Source organism: Brienomyrus brachyistius, chromosome 2 (assembly GCF_023856365.1).
Source record: "Brienomyrus brachyistius isolate T26 chromosome 2, BBRACH_0.4, whole genome shotgun sequence".
Taxonomy (NCBI): domain Eukaryota; kingdom Metazoa; phylum Chordata; class Actinopteri; order Osteoglossiformes; family Mormyridae; genus Brienomyrus; species Brienomyrus brachyistius.
In genome coordinates this window covers 27,027,180-27,040,663 of record NC_064534.1, presented here as the reverse complement: position 1 = coordinate 27,040,663, position 13,484 = coordinate 27,027,180, and the positions used below count along the sequence as shown (strand labels likewise).

Sequence of the window (13,484 nt, the reverse complement as noted above, 5' to 3'; positions counted from 1 at the left end):
CGGGAAAAGTTCAACTCATGGATTACTGCACATTAGATTTATACTCAGGAAATGGTCAGGAACAGACAGGAAATGACAAGCATCCCTATACTCGGCAATGGCTTAACTGTGACTGTATGGTCATTTTTGGAATTCAGACTGATCAGGAAAAGTTTAGGCAAATTAGTCTTTAGTTTATTACAATATATGTGGCATCCAACTACTTTGCTATTACAGGGTGGTGGCGGTGGTGGTGGGTGGGGGGATGAAGCCCATCCCAGTCAGCAGAGGGTACAAGACTGGGCTCCACCCTGAATGGGATGCCAGTCCATCACAGGGCAGATGCAGATAAACACTCATAATAATACAGTACAGGCAATTTAGAAATGCTAGTTATCCTAATTACATGCCTTTGGAGAATGGTAGCAGCTGAGTAACTGGAGGTGGGATCCGTACCTCCAACCCAGGAGTCGCCGATCAAGAGTTCTACTCAGTAAGCCTCTATGCCAATATTCTCGCAGTTCTATCCCTGTCATCTTCCATTCAAAAACACAAACCTTTTATACACAAAAGGAGGCTTTGACTTTAATTTCCAAAAAAACATCTACCATTCCAACAACAACTGCACCCGGTTTGACCCGATCGGCAGGTCCCAGCATGTTCTGAGCGAACTGCCAACATTCCCGTTACTGTAACGAGACCGAGAAATGGCTGTGCTATATAGTTTGCGTTTTCAGCATTCGCACAGTGCCAAGCATGCAACGTGCATATGGATTTTGTTTACTAGAACGCTCTTAAACCATTCATACAAACAGCAGAGAATCCAAAATAGCTCTCAGCAGCCGATCTGAATTGGAGCAAAGGTTTCCCCGCCTAAAGATCCCTGTGCTTACCGCCTGCCGCTTTTACGACCGATCGCCATGGCAACATTATATGTGGAAAACGGACGCCTTAGCGGCCTCCCACAGTAGCAGTGACTGCCATTAACCTGGCCCTTTGGAACGAGCAGTCACGTGCTATTTGGAACTGCAATACTCCCATCAAGACAAAGACTCCACACTGCCATGTGATATTCCCAGCCGTTTAGTCCCATGCCTGTTGGGTACGATGCAGCAGCAGAAGAGTTTGTAGGTGTATCATCCAAGCAGTCTTACTACAGTCTCGTATTTGCAACACAAACACACTATTAATCATAGACTGTCTCTGTCACGGCCACAATAGCTCCCACTAATCTCTTGCCCTGCAGTGTGATGCCTGAATTAAAAAAAAAAAAAGACCCAAAGCCATTGGGGGACTCGGGGGGGCCCCCATGTGCCTCCCAGAGGTCATCACCATGGCATTGATGACAGCAAAGCACAGCCTGCAAAAGGTCAGTTTGGAGAGGAGCTCCCGTGATGCCTGTTTGGTGTCACACCCCCCCCCCAGTCTATCTTAAGGTCCAGCTTGCTGAGGATTCCTGACAGTTTTGAGGAGACGCCCACTTGATTGGGAGGCGCAGAACTTTTCCAAAGAACACCTCCCCCCCCCACACACACACACAAAAAAAGATAGAGATATACTATACTACACTCTCCGCAAACATTATCAACACCACGTGCCACTCAGTTGAAGACCGATTCACCAAGGCCGATAAGCTGGCCCACATTAAAAGATTACAGGTTTCAGAGTAGGATCAGGAAGAGATGAAGGACTTAAGTCCACAGTGATACAAAAGTTTGGGCTACAGCTCTAGGTACTGAGGCTTTAGGGGTTTACAGCCAATTTAAGTTCATCCGCACCAACCAATAGGTGTCAAAGCAAAAGTCAGACTGAATACATGGTCGGTCAGTCCAACACTGAAAGTCACACTGTGACACTATCATGTCAGCGATTTTGAAAGACTGATTTTGTATTTAACAGGATTTTCCCCCACATCATCTCAATGCAGTATGTCCAAATGTAATGCAGTGTCCTTGGCACACTGGCACAGGTATTCGACCCTGTTTTGTTGCAATGACATTTTTTTACTTTCATTTCAGTTTTAGCAACTTTTTGTGTCATCTTTCATTTATGCATCTGTCAAGAAAGAGAGGACTCATGAGGGAAACAAAAGTAAATTCTCAGGAAAGTGTTTTACAAAGTGCAACAAAAATCATCACAGCGCACAGGCAAGCTGCAGTGCAGCCGTGGTCGAGCCGCAGTGCAGCTGTGGTCGAGCCCAATGGCCCCATTTCAGGTCACAGCCCTATCAAATCACCACTGCCATTCATTATGTCACGACGGCAACACCATTTGCCAGGGCAAGGTGTTGAGGTTTGATCTCAGGCTACTGTAATTATTCCTAAACACAGGAAATCCCGATTACGGTAAAGAACACCCTGATCCCTCCAGGTGTAAAGAGCGGAGGGAGCAGACATGTCATTCACGGCAACCTCAAGACCCTTAATCTCATCTCCTTGCCGATCTTCTTCTGGAAGCATCCGTGGCGAAGCATTCCACATAATGACCCCAACCACATTCCTCATGTATTTCTATGGTACCAAAACAGGCATTGAACATCAAAGCAGCCTTAAGAAGAAAGCTGTAGACAGCAGCGTGGCCTGGCCTGAATTTGCTGCCCCTTTTGACTGTATTGTTTACATGAAAGTACAGGGGGGGGGAAAAAAAAGCGCACACACACACACACACACACACACACACACACACACGAGTCAGGTCCAGTGTATATCGCGTGCAAGTCAGTTATCTCTGTAATGAAATCGACATGGGCTTTGAGGAAGCTGCAGAACACTGTACACATGTAAGCAATGCGCACTCTCTTTGCATTTAGGAGTCCTCATCATAACCGTCTGGCGAAATATTGAATATATTTCTATTTTAAAGTAAAGCAACTCAAGTTTCTCTATTAACATTGAGCAAGGGCAATCAATAACATTCTGCGTCTAAGAACAACATACCATTGATTGCAGCAGTGAATACTACATATACACATGCAAACGTAGCATGTGTACTCCCAGCATCCTAGTTCTTAGTACTTGCTTATACCCTTAAAATGATGTTGAATAACGACTTACGAACATTTCAAGTTACGAATGGCCATTCGGAACGTCTCTCGCACACACACACGCATGAACGTCGGGCCAACATATCTTTATGGGGAACAGTCCATCTCTATGGGAAAAATGCTAACGCTAATTATGAGAACCATAACCCCTACCCAGCCATAACCATAACCAACTAAAATAGAAGAGTTTTTGCATTTGTCATTGCAGTCAGGGGGAAAAAAAACAAGAATTTATCACATTTTGGGGACACTGCGTCACCATAAGGTAAGGTATACCCGCTCAGACACATACACGCTTAATCACTTGTTCAGACTTCATGCATTGGCCATTCATATTTCAGACCAGTTGGCAGCAGAACGGCTATTATGTAAAATGACGGAGTCTCAGATCTAAATATAGCTGGATAACAGGTCAGTGTTTTGAAGTGATCCTTTACAGGAGGGCTTAAGATCATCAGAACACATTATTGATATTTTTTTTCTAATATTTCTCCTTAAATGAATAAACGAAATACAACCAAAGAATCAGAAGTCTGAAAATTAAGATAGCGATTAAAGAGAGCTCATAAAATGTGCGACATTTGCATTAAACCACGTTACTCTCATGACCTAACCAACCATTGGGAAATTAATAAAGATTATTCTGCAGATGAAAGTCGGCAGTAAACGGCCAGCTGTCAGCCGACAGGCTTCTGTAATACACGTGGCGGGGGACTAGTCTCTCATTTCTGAAGTGGCTGACAGACTAGATGTTTTTAAAATTATCATGACATACAAAAAAAGGTCTTCAGACACGAGATTATGCTCAATTATTGGCAATTAGTTGCTACCTTAATTATCGCCATTGTCTGCACAGAACTGACCATCATATGTAATTAATGCTGCCCAGGGCTTATGGAAGCATGAAGAGCTTTGATTTTGGTAAAAAAAGAAAAGTACATCAATTAACAATATGCATGCAGTATTTGTTTTGTTATTTTGAAGTGTTGCATCATAAACAGAACTTCATTAGGTAATCCATATGTAATTACAGAGGCCGTTTATTACTTTATAGAATAACTTCTTTAATAAATCGAAAAATGCATGGATTCTCTTTCCTGTACTGCTCATTACGAGAGCTAAAAGATGGTTATTGTAGACGGAGGCAAATAATTCAATGAACTGATCTGCAAGAATGAAAAGCCTTTATTTTGCATTGCTTTTCTCAAGTGAGACCTGGCAAATTATGTGGTTCCTGTAGTCTAATAATCAACTTCTTCCTTTAATTGTTATCCAAGGCATGAGTAGAGATCAGAGTCAACAGCGAATTTCAAACATCTCAGAGGAGAGAGGCGGCTCGGCGTGCGTCTGCTCCGTTTGTTTTACTCTTCGGCTCTCTCTGAAAAGGTCATGAGAGCCGCCGGCAAGGCCGTCCAGTGCCCAGAGATTTCCTGAACACACTCGTGGTTTCTGCTGGGCACATGAAGAAAAGCGATGCAGTAACCAAAAAAATTAATTAATAAATCATCAGAAAAATATAAATAAATGAAGCCAAACCTGCCAGAAAAAAAAATCCAAGACAATACATGTCAGGGAGGGAAGCATGACCCAGCTGCGGTTCAAGGGAAACAAAAATATTAACAAGCCAAATGATTTAGTGCGGAATTAGGACGACAACCAGGGAATGTCCACGGTTGGGATCTTACAGAAGTACAATCAGAAAGGGCTATTTGTCAGACCACATGGGACAGAGGATGCTTAACAAGAGGGTTAACGCAGCTGGCCACCACGGCTGTTCACAAATGGCACCGTCCCGCCCCAGGGCCGAGTCACAGACTTGGGCAGGCAGGGGTCGTCTTGACCCTGGACCTAAAGAAACTCACTATTTGCTGACACACTCTGAACATGCACGCACACGCACACACACACACACACACACACACACGCACACACACACACACACACACACACGTCCCAGGCCAAAAGGACCATTGGTCAAGGAACAATCCGACCACTTTGGGTAAAAAAAAAAAATATATATATATATATATATATATATATATATATATATATATATATATATATATATAAAAAACAAAGTCTATCATCATTAGTCGGTTTCACTTTTCCGGGTAGTTTCCCGTTATATTTCTCTGGCTCAGGGCTAACGTAGTAAAATCTGTCATATAAAAGCAGGTTGGGTCTAATTTATTGTTGTGCATAATCTGAAAGTAATCACATGCAAATTAATACAGCACCATAACACAGCTTGATATACAGTGTGTGCTCTGCCCAGGGTGAGGAATTCGCTGGTCTTCTTATGTTATGTTACCTTAAAAATGATAAAGACCATAGCAATTTATTATAATTTTTTTTTTCCCTTTTAATAAAAAGCAGCCAAATATCACATGTAACACATTTCCAGTGAGTCTGGAAAGGCTCGGGCAGGGAGGGGGCAGGGATGTGGCTCTAGCAAGACAGACACAGGGGGACAGCTGGTGCTTCAGCAGTAGTAAATCATATAGGAACAACACCCTGGCCCTCTAAAGCCCCCTAAACACAGACACCCACTAAACCCCCCTTTCTCGCCCCAAACCTCCTGCCACAAAAAGCAAGGGAAAGAAAAACGCATCCCTGCACCTCGGCAGTGCACAACACAAAAGACAGGCCCTGCATGCAGTCATGTCACATGCACGAGCCCAAAAGGAGACTGCTTCATTCTTGGGGAGCGCTGACAAACCAAGGACACGGAATAAAACCCACTGTGCTCACAAATGCAGCAAAGCGACGTGCAAGTGAGGTTCAGCGAGCAGGGTCAGATGGTCCCCGGAGTGAGTGGGGTTAAAGGCTGGCAGCCACTGGATTTGAACTGATGACCTTCCGGACGCTGGCACAGGACCCAAAGCCACAGAGCCACACACAATCCTATTTTACCCCTTAGAAACTGGATGTTTCTAGTTTAGACTGGAATTTTATACCAACCAGCATTTAAAGGAACAGTTCAACAATCATACAACGATGCTTGATAGCAGTGTATACCACAAACGAGAGCACTTCACCGTCAACCATCACTCTCCATCATACCTGGTTTCATAAGGGAAAGCTGTTCCCTCTTATGACAGTGTCACACGGAAGAAACACGCCCCAAGATAGAGGATATCAGGCTTTAAAATCTTCACAGTCACTTTATGATTTTCCAACCATGAATTCTACCTGTGTGTATATGTGTGTGCGTGCGTGTCCTGTGATGGACCAGGATCCTTGAACCTGTACTGAATCAGCAACTGGAAAATGGATTAATTGAACTTTTAAAAAATAATAATAAATACATAATTCCAAATCCCACTTGTCCAAAAAAGGTACAAAATTGGGAAAAGAAAAAACATAACATCAATGAAATGACAAAGCGAGAGTCAGGCAGGGTCTTATTCATGGGCTCCCGTGAACAGAATGGCACTTGACTTTTATTGAACCTTAACTGTCCATAATTTTGCTATGGGTCAGCAGGCAGCACCCCAGCATGACAAATGACTTTAGATAAACCCTCCGAAACAGAAAACGGTGGGTGTTTTCCTGCCACTCGAAGGTGGTTTGCAGAATGCTCGCAATGAAAGCTCTGAAATGGATGAGTGCAGGAAGGAGATAACTGTACGCCCCCCTCCCCACACACCCAAGTTTAAAGGAAGGGCCAATGGTAGCGGGGCAATCAAATGTGACACACTGAGGGTTCCTCGCTTATCAGCCTTCACAGATATTAAACAGGATTTTAATTAGGCCTAGCTCCACCTGGACAATATAAAGATAATCCTGGATAACGACCCACACTGGCTACAATTAAAGGGTTTATCACACCCGGGAAGAGAGAGAATTACATAACGTTATATCAGAAAGAGGAAAAGCGTGACGATGCTCGCTGGATGCCTCCTGCGTCTGACTCCAGAGCATTGTGGAATATAGATCCCCATAAAGCACCGTGAGGCCGTAGGTCATTACAGAAGGCCACAAGCTTATGGGCAAGCCTCAGCCCGTATGAAAGGGTGCAAGTAAGTGAACCTGGGGCGAGACACACCAACCATAAGCTGCTAGGCGTCAGAGGTAGAACAGGCCAGAAACTGGACTCTTGAATATGAAAAGTAGACCACAACAGACACCAACCTATCTAAATCACTGAATCCCCAACCCCCATAACTACAATTTACTGCTTACTGCTGGTCTTCACATTGGAGTATGAGAAGAACAAATACTGCCCCCCTCCCTAACATGTACAGCTTCCTGTCCAACTCTTCCTTACGGCCCCATGACCCGTCCCACAAAACCATCGTCGTTAAGGGTCAAACATCTTCGCTGGCTAACAAGGCGACAGACCCATTTCCCCGTAGCCCCCCACCCTCCGAGACCCGTGCCCCCACTCAACGTTTTATTGCCCATTTAAGCACAACAGAAATATTTAATTTCCTGGACTTATTTTGCCCCAGCTAATATTTAGCGCTGGATAAAGGCTTGCACCTTTTGGGGCTAAGTGAAGTCCTCTCTTTAATTACTTTCTATTGTAGCGTGGCCCCCCATCCCCGGCGCAGACCGCAGCATGGTCCCGTTTTAAACAGCCTCCCAATATGCCCGGCTTCACTTGTTGGCCTTTCCTCTTCACCACCATCTGGCCTATTAGTTCAGCCAAAATGAAAAAAGGGGGGAGCCAGACACAATGGGATAGAGAGGTATCCCATCTGCTCCCGCCAGACTCCCCAATCATTACGGCACAAAGGCGGCATTTAACCTAAACACAATCCCTCATTTATTTAACCTGTTCCTCTCCATCAAGCCAGGCCCACGCACAAACTGACAAGCCCGTTAGGCACAGGGGACGCGGGTCCAGAGGGAGTCCCGGTCGGCGGGTCTGCTCCGTCAGAGGCCCCGGAGGCGCAGGACAGTTATCTCCCCTGCTAAATGTGCCAAGCGGCCGCCCAGACAACAATGAAGGACCCGGCCCTCAGTGCTCAGGGACCGTGGCGTCCCCGCGCCAACACTGTTGACTCTCGAGGGTCCAAGGAGAATTTACACATATTGATTGGGTGAGCCACATCAATCAGGAGGCAGATCTGGTGACCTTTCAACTTTATGGTGCAACCTTGTCATAAGCCTTAAAGGACTTTAAAAAAAGTTCTTGTGGTTCCCTTAGTTTATGGGCGCTCATGTCTGTGATTCGCCAAATAAAAATTCATTAAAGGTGCATCATAACATTAGGATTTGGATTTGGGTAAAACCTCTTAGACGCAAGTCAAACAGATACCAAAACTCCATTTCTGCAAGGCTATTCAAGAACGGCCGCCCCGCCCTGGGAAGAGAGCAGCTGACCATGTGTGCTGCACCCAAAACAAAAATCACCACCACCACAGGTAATATAAACCATTAGCAACACCCTTGTGTACTAATGCAATCCGCATGTGTGACACAGCAGTCACCATGACGACAGAAGGGTCAGATCGGTGCCTTGGTCACACTTATACCTTAACTGGGGTACGTTTTCCCAACTATCACTTCTCCCCACTACGCTTGGAACACACCCCCTCCCCCAATTCAGAGGCCACCACAAACAAGCAGTGACGACGAGAACATTTGTAGCTGCAGGGGAAAGGCGGGGATGGAGTTAAACAGACGGAAAATACTAAAAAAACACAGGCTGGCATGCGTGCAGTTCGGATTGCGCCCGAAATGTCCTCGGCCGTTGTGATTTCATTACAGACAGGAAAGGGTTGTAACTGCTATTGGAGAATGAGACAGCTGTCACAGTACCAGCGGGTGATGTAAGCCCTATTCTCAGCGAGCCTTGGCCAGTTTCAATTACATTATGACCCCCGACCTCAGGTGGCTTGTAAATAGGAGAAGTCTGAAGGGAGGCAGGGCAGGCGATCACATTTTGTCTGGCCTCTGAGGCGGAGGAGGCCATTGTGCAAGTCCGAGTCATTTGAAAACCTCACAGGGTCCCGACAGCTAAATGGCAACCGTTCTTAATGATTTAGTAAGTCGGTAAATTCGCGGCAAATCCACCCAGTCCCCATTTCGTCTTCCCCTTTGCTATCTTTTGTTCTGCAGGTGCACTTATTGCAGCAGCAAGTTCAGGTCTGCGTACAGACTTTGGAAAAGGACACCACACACATCAAACACTATGAAAACCATTTGCCCATCTATTGCACCACAAACATGCTGATCTTCAAATTTTTACCAAAAAAAAATAAAAAATTTCACCATTCACCAGATTTTCATCTGTATCAAATATCGACTTGTCAACAAACTCTTCTTGGGTCATTGGTTAGATAGGATTAAGAACATAGCCACAATGGCCACTGAACCCGCACACTGAAACTGCCCCCCCCTTCCTCACAGTCATATGGAGCTAACCTCCTTTGTTCTTCCTGACGTCCCTCTGACCTTCTGCCTGTCGATGTGGAGGCTCCTGAAAAGAGACAGATGGGGTTCGGACCACCTCTTTGCGTGGCTCCCTCCTTTACCCTACGCTCCCCATCCCTCTCATTAATTTGTCAGGCATTTCAACAGTCCTGCCAATATCATACGTGTCTCACACACACACAAAAAAAGATACGCATATATGAAAGTTTTCCAACTCCTTTCCCATCAATAGCTTCCCAGAGGTCTAGACAATATTCTCTCATGTTGGACAGACAGTCCAGTAGCTTGGTGCCAACTTTCCCACCTCCGCTTCCTGCTCCCAACAGGACCAGAACTTTCCCATGGTCACGCAGGTGAGAAAACCAGTGACCTTACTGAAAGATTTTAGGAGGCCTGGTCCCCTAGAAGGCAGTATTTGGCAAAGAGCTGGACATGCCCCATCCTGTTTTGAGCTTTGGTGGACTAGTTTTATGGCTAGACTGTTGTCATGGAGTTCTTTTTTTTTGCCCTGTTTGGGTCCATTTCCATTTATGGTCTTGAGCCTGGACATGCTATTGTGCCGGAGCAGAGGCTGCCTGGATGTGAAATCCACTAGTAAGAATTCATTTTTATCTGCTCAGCGTTTCCTTAGTGGCCTTTTGCTAAAAGCCCTGCAGATTACCTTCAGTCAACTGAGAGCCACAACAACGGTACTGGGGCTTCATTCAGATTAAATACATGTATCTGCTTAAGAAAGCCCCAGACAGTAACAAGGCAGTTACAGTCTCTATATAAACTTAATGATGTGGTCGCCTAGTTGCTCTCTATTTAGGTCTCAGTAGAGATATTCAATTTGAAGGAACGGAAGCTTTTTATTATTTTTTTTTTTTTTGGTTTATCATTTACGGAAAGCCCTGTTTACTGTTACACGGAGTACAGACCTTGATTAAGTGACTAAGATTTCTTCCCTGTCACTTTGACTAAAGACCTTCAACAAGAACATCCCATGTTCCAGGCAATAATCCTTCACCACAGAATAGTCTTCAGGTTACTGGTGAAACGAACGCCTTTGCGGTTTCTGGGGATCGCATTTATCTTTACATTAAATCTCTCTCTCGGCGTTAACTGAAGCTGCCCGTTTCAGATCCAGGCTGGCAGGAAGCCTCTTTACTCCCGAGATCCCAGCTGGAGGCAGGGAAACCTTTTTCTCAACACGGGCTGTGAGTCGCACAGGGGGGGTGGGCAGTGACTAGCAGCTGCTGGGAGGAGATCTGTGTGGTGGGTCTTTAAGGGGCGCCTGCTGGTACTCTTTAAGCTGGGGGTGATTTGCTGGGGGAGGGGTTAATTCTTGTATATCTTGCATAAAGAGCTAACCCCTGGACGTACACTTATGGGTTCACTCAGGAAAAAGAAGACATACTTTCATTAGGCCCAAACAGAACAGAGCAAACAACTATCCCCAGTAAACACAAATACACACGGCAATTAATTCACACCTGGCCATTTCGGACTGCAGCCATCAGTAGGCAAAACTGACCATCAAAAGGCCACAGAACATCTATGCAGGATGGAGACGGCCTTCTTAGGTGGACTCCTTGGCAATGTGTCTTTGGAACAATTCAAAAAGATGGACACCCTTGCAAGAAGACAAGCGGGCTCATTTCAGACTGTAGACAACCATGAGCTGTCAGGTAACTCAAAGATCAGTAGATAAACAGCATGTCAGACACGGCAGAGTTTCTCTTTTCTTCCAAGAAGTTTTAAGCGGCCCATCACACATCAGGAAACAGGCTTCTAGCGACAGCCTGTGTTCCCGTAGGGAATGTGGGCCAGAGGAGTGACAGCGATCAACACACAGATTTCAAATGTCATGCCTGTCTCCGTCACCCACAGCTTATCAGAGCCGTAAGGCTACGGTAACAGGATCATAATGAGGTACTGGCTCTGATTTACACTTACTGCCAGCTAATGCAAACAGATGCTGAGATGGCAGTGAGATAAGCAATTATCACCACACACTTCATAATTTGCAAGACTACCGTTTGATTATTGCTAAAACAGACAAAAATGCAATTATCCACAGCCACTGCAAATTGTTAGCGTTTTACCAGGAGCAGAGAGCAAGCCAAAGATCGCAGTTTGTTTGCTTTTTGCACACTGTGAAGACATTGAGCAGCAATGCCCTTGAGCATCAATCAGCAGTGACAGAAATGTTTAGCACATTTTCATTTATATTAAAAACCATTTCATTAAGCAAAAATTGTCTGTCGATCTTGCACTTAAGACCGAATACCAGTCACAACAGTGATTTATCGTGCATATATAAATCACTGCAACTACACAGAACTTCAACTGCAAGCCTACGCCTATTTTTCCCTGTTATGATGTGTCAGGCCAGCTAGACGGCTTTCAGAGGCACCGGAAGAGACATTAAAATGTTTACTTTTGTGCTCAAGCAATTAAGAACACACATTATACCTATCCGACTATGACAAAGCATAAGCCATGTCATTTTTGATCTCTGATCAAAGTATTTGGAACACAGTACCGTCTTGTGCAGACTGTGGATTTTATTTTTTTAATTAGTCAAACTAGCCCGTTTCCCTCCAGGACCTCATAATAAATACTCACAGTGAAAATAAGAACTGGGTCTCCCACTCAAATGAGACGGTCGAGGCAGATGGGATTTTTATGCTGGAAAGGTTAACAACTATATTCCTCAGGAAAAAAAAAAAGATCAATTTGAGCTTCGGTGCTCTTGCTGAAAGCTGCTGATGTTGGCAGATCCACTTTGCTGCTCTGCAAGCATTTTCTCCCTAATTATATTAAATTACAGGGCAGGTCCGCAACATTAAAATCCCTTTCTTTCATTCCGTCTCCGAAGCCTAAACTCTCCCCAATTCCTGCCTCTATTTCTCACAAAAAAACGAAAAACAAAGATAGAAAACGAGCAGAAAAAAACAGGAACTGTAAGAATGTACCATTGCTGCTTAGCATTTTTTAATATTTTCTGCCTTAAAATTATGTTGCACATGAATTTGAAAAATATTCAGTGTCTAATTCCAATCTTGCATTCTAAAACGGTGACTACATCATACGGTAACGCTGGCCGAAGCTGTGAAAATTTATTCATTGAAATTATCTAAAAAAAATTCACCTGAAGTTCTTAAGATGCTGTGGATAATGCTGTGATCTATTGTATATTCACTACTTTATAACCCAGAAGAAAACATTTTCTCTTTGTGAAATGGAGGTGGAGCACTGGCTAGCACCAAGGCCTGACAGCTCCTGGGCTGGGGGTTCGACTCCCATCCCCAGCTTGATGCCTGTGATATTACACGCTCCATGTTTCAAATTTTCAAATGGGGGGGGGGGGGGGGGGGGGGTTACAGTTGTAAGCACTGGTGCCCCAAACCTCTGGGGTTCGAATTCCACTGGCACTGTGTGTGTCTGTGTATTTGCACGTTCTCCCTCTGTCACATGAGCATACTCTGGGATTCTCTCATTTCCTTTTGCAGTCCAGTGACATGCAGGCAGGTGAACCAGTAACCCTAAATTGCCCACAGTGTGCAAGTGAACTCTGTGATGGACTGGTATCCTGTTCAGGATGTACTCCAGCCTTGTGCCCTACACTGCTGAGAAAACATCCAGCTTCATCCCACAACTCTGCCCGAAATTAGCGGTTAGAAGTTGATGGATGGATGGATGATGGCAGTTCAAATGGTTTTGTAATTTTTGAAGATGTATGTAGTACTTGCAGAAATTACTCTGCTTAACCACTTCTGTCCATCACCATTGCATTTGTGACCTCAATAGGTTCAGTTGCATCTCCGTCATGAAAATACTAAAGTACTATTTGAATAGCCAAGTATTCTGACATCAACTATACTAAATGCAATGCATGACAATCTATTTGATTGTGGGCAACAGCTGGTTCAAAATGTTAAGTGTGTCCTCTAATTTACCCTTTAGGGCTCAAAAAATTATAGGCAATTGGAAAACAATCTCTTGAGATTTTAATATTCTATTATTTGAAACACTCAGATCATATTTTTGATGTATTGTGCGAAGCTTCACCACCAGCACGCAAACCGATTTC

General features: G+C 44.5%; 2 protein-coding genes across 3 annotated transcripts in view; both read right to left on the bottom strand.

The window, feature by feature from the left end:
- The window catches only part of riok2 (RIO kinase 2 (yeast)), a 399,097-nt gene extending 390,522 nt beyond the window's left edge, over positions 1–8,575 (bottom strand). The window contains exon 1 of the mRNA XM_048978725.1: positions 8,572–8,575. The gene's annotated coding sequence lies outside the window, so the exon portion shown is untranslated. The remainder of the gene's footprint in view (positions 1–8,571) is intronic.
- Positions 1–13,484, bottom strand: part of setbp1 (SET binding protein 1) — a 69,447-nt gene that overhangs the window by 39,284 nt on the left and 16,679 nt on the right. The window lies entirely within an intron of this gene.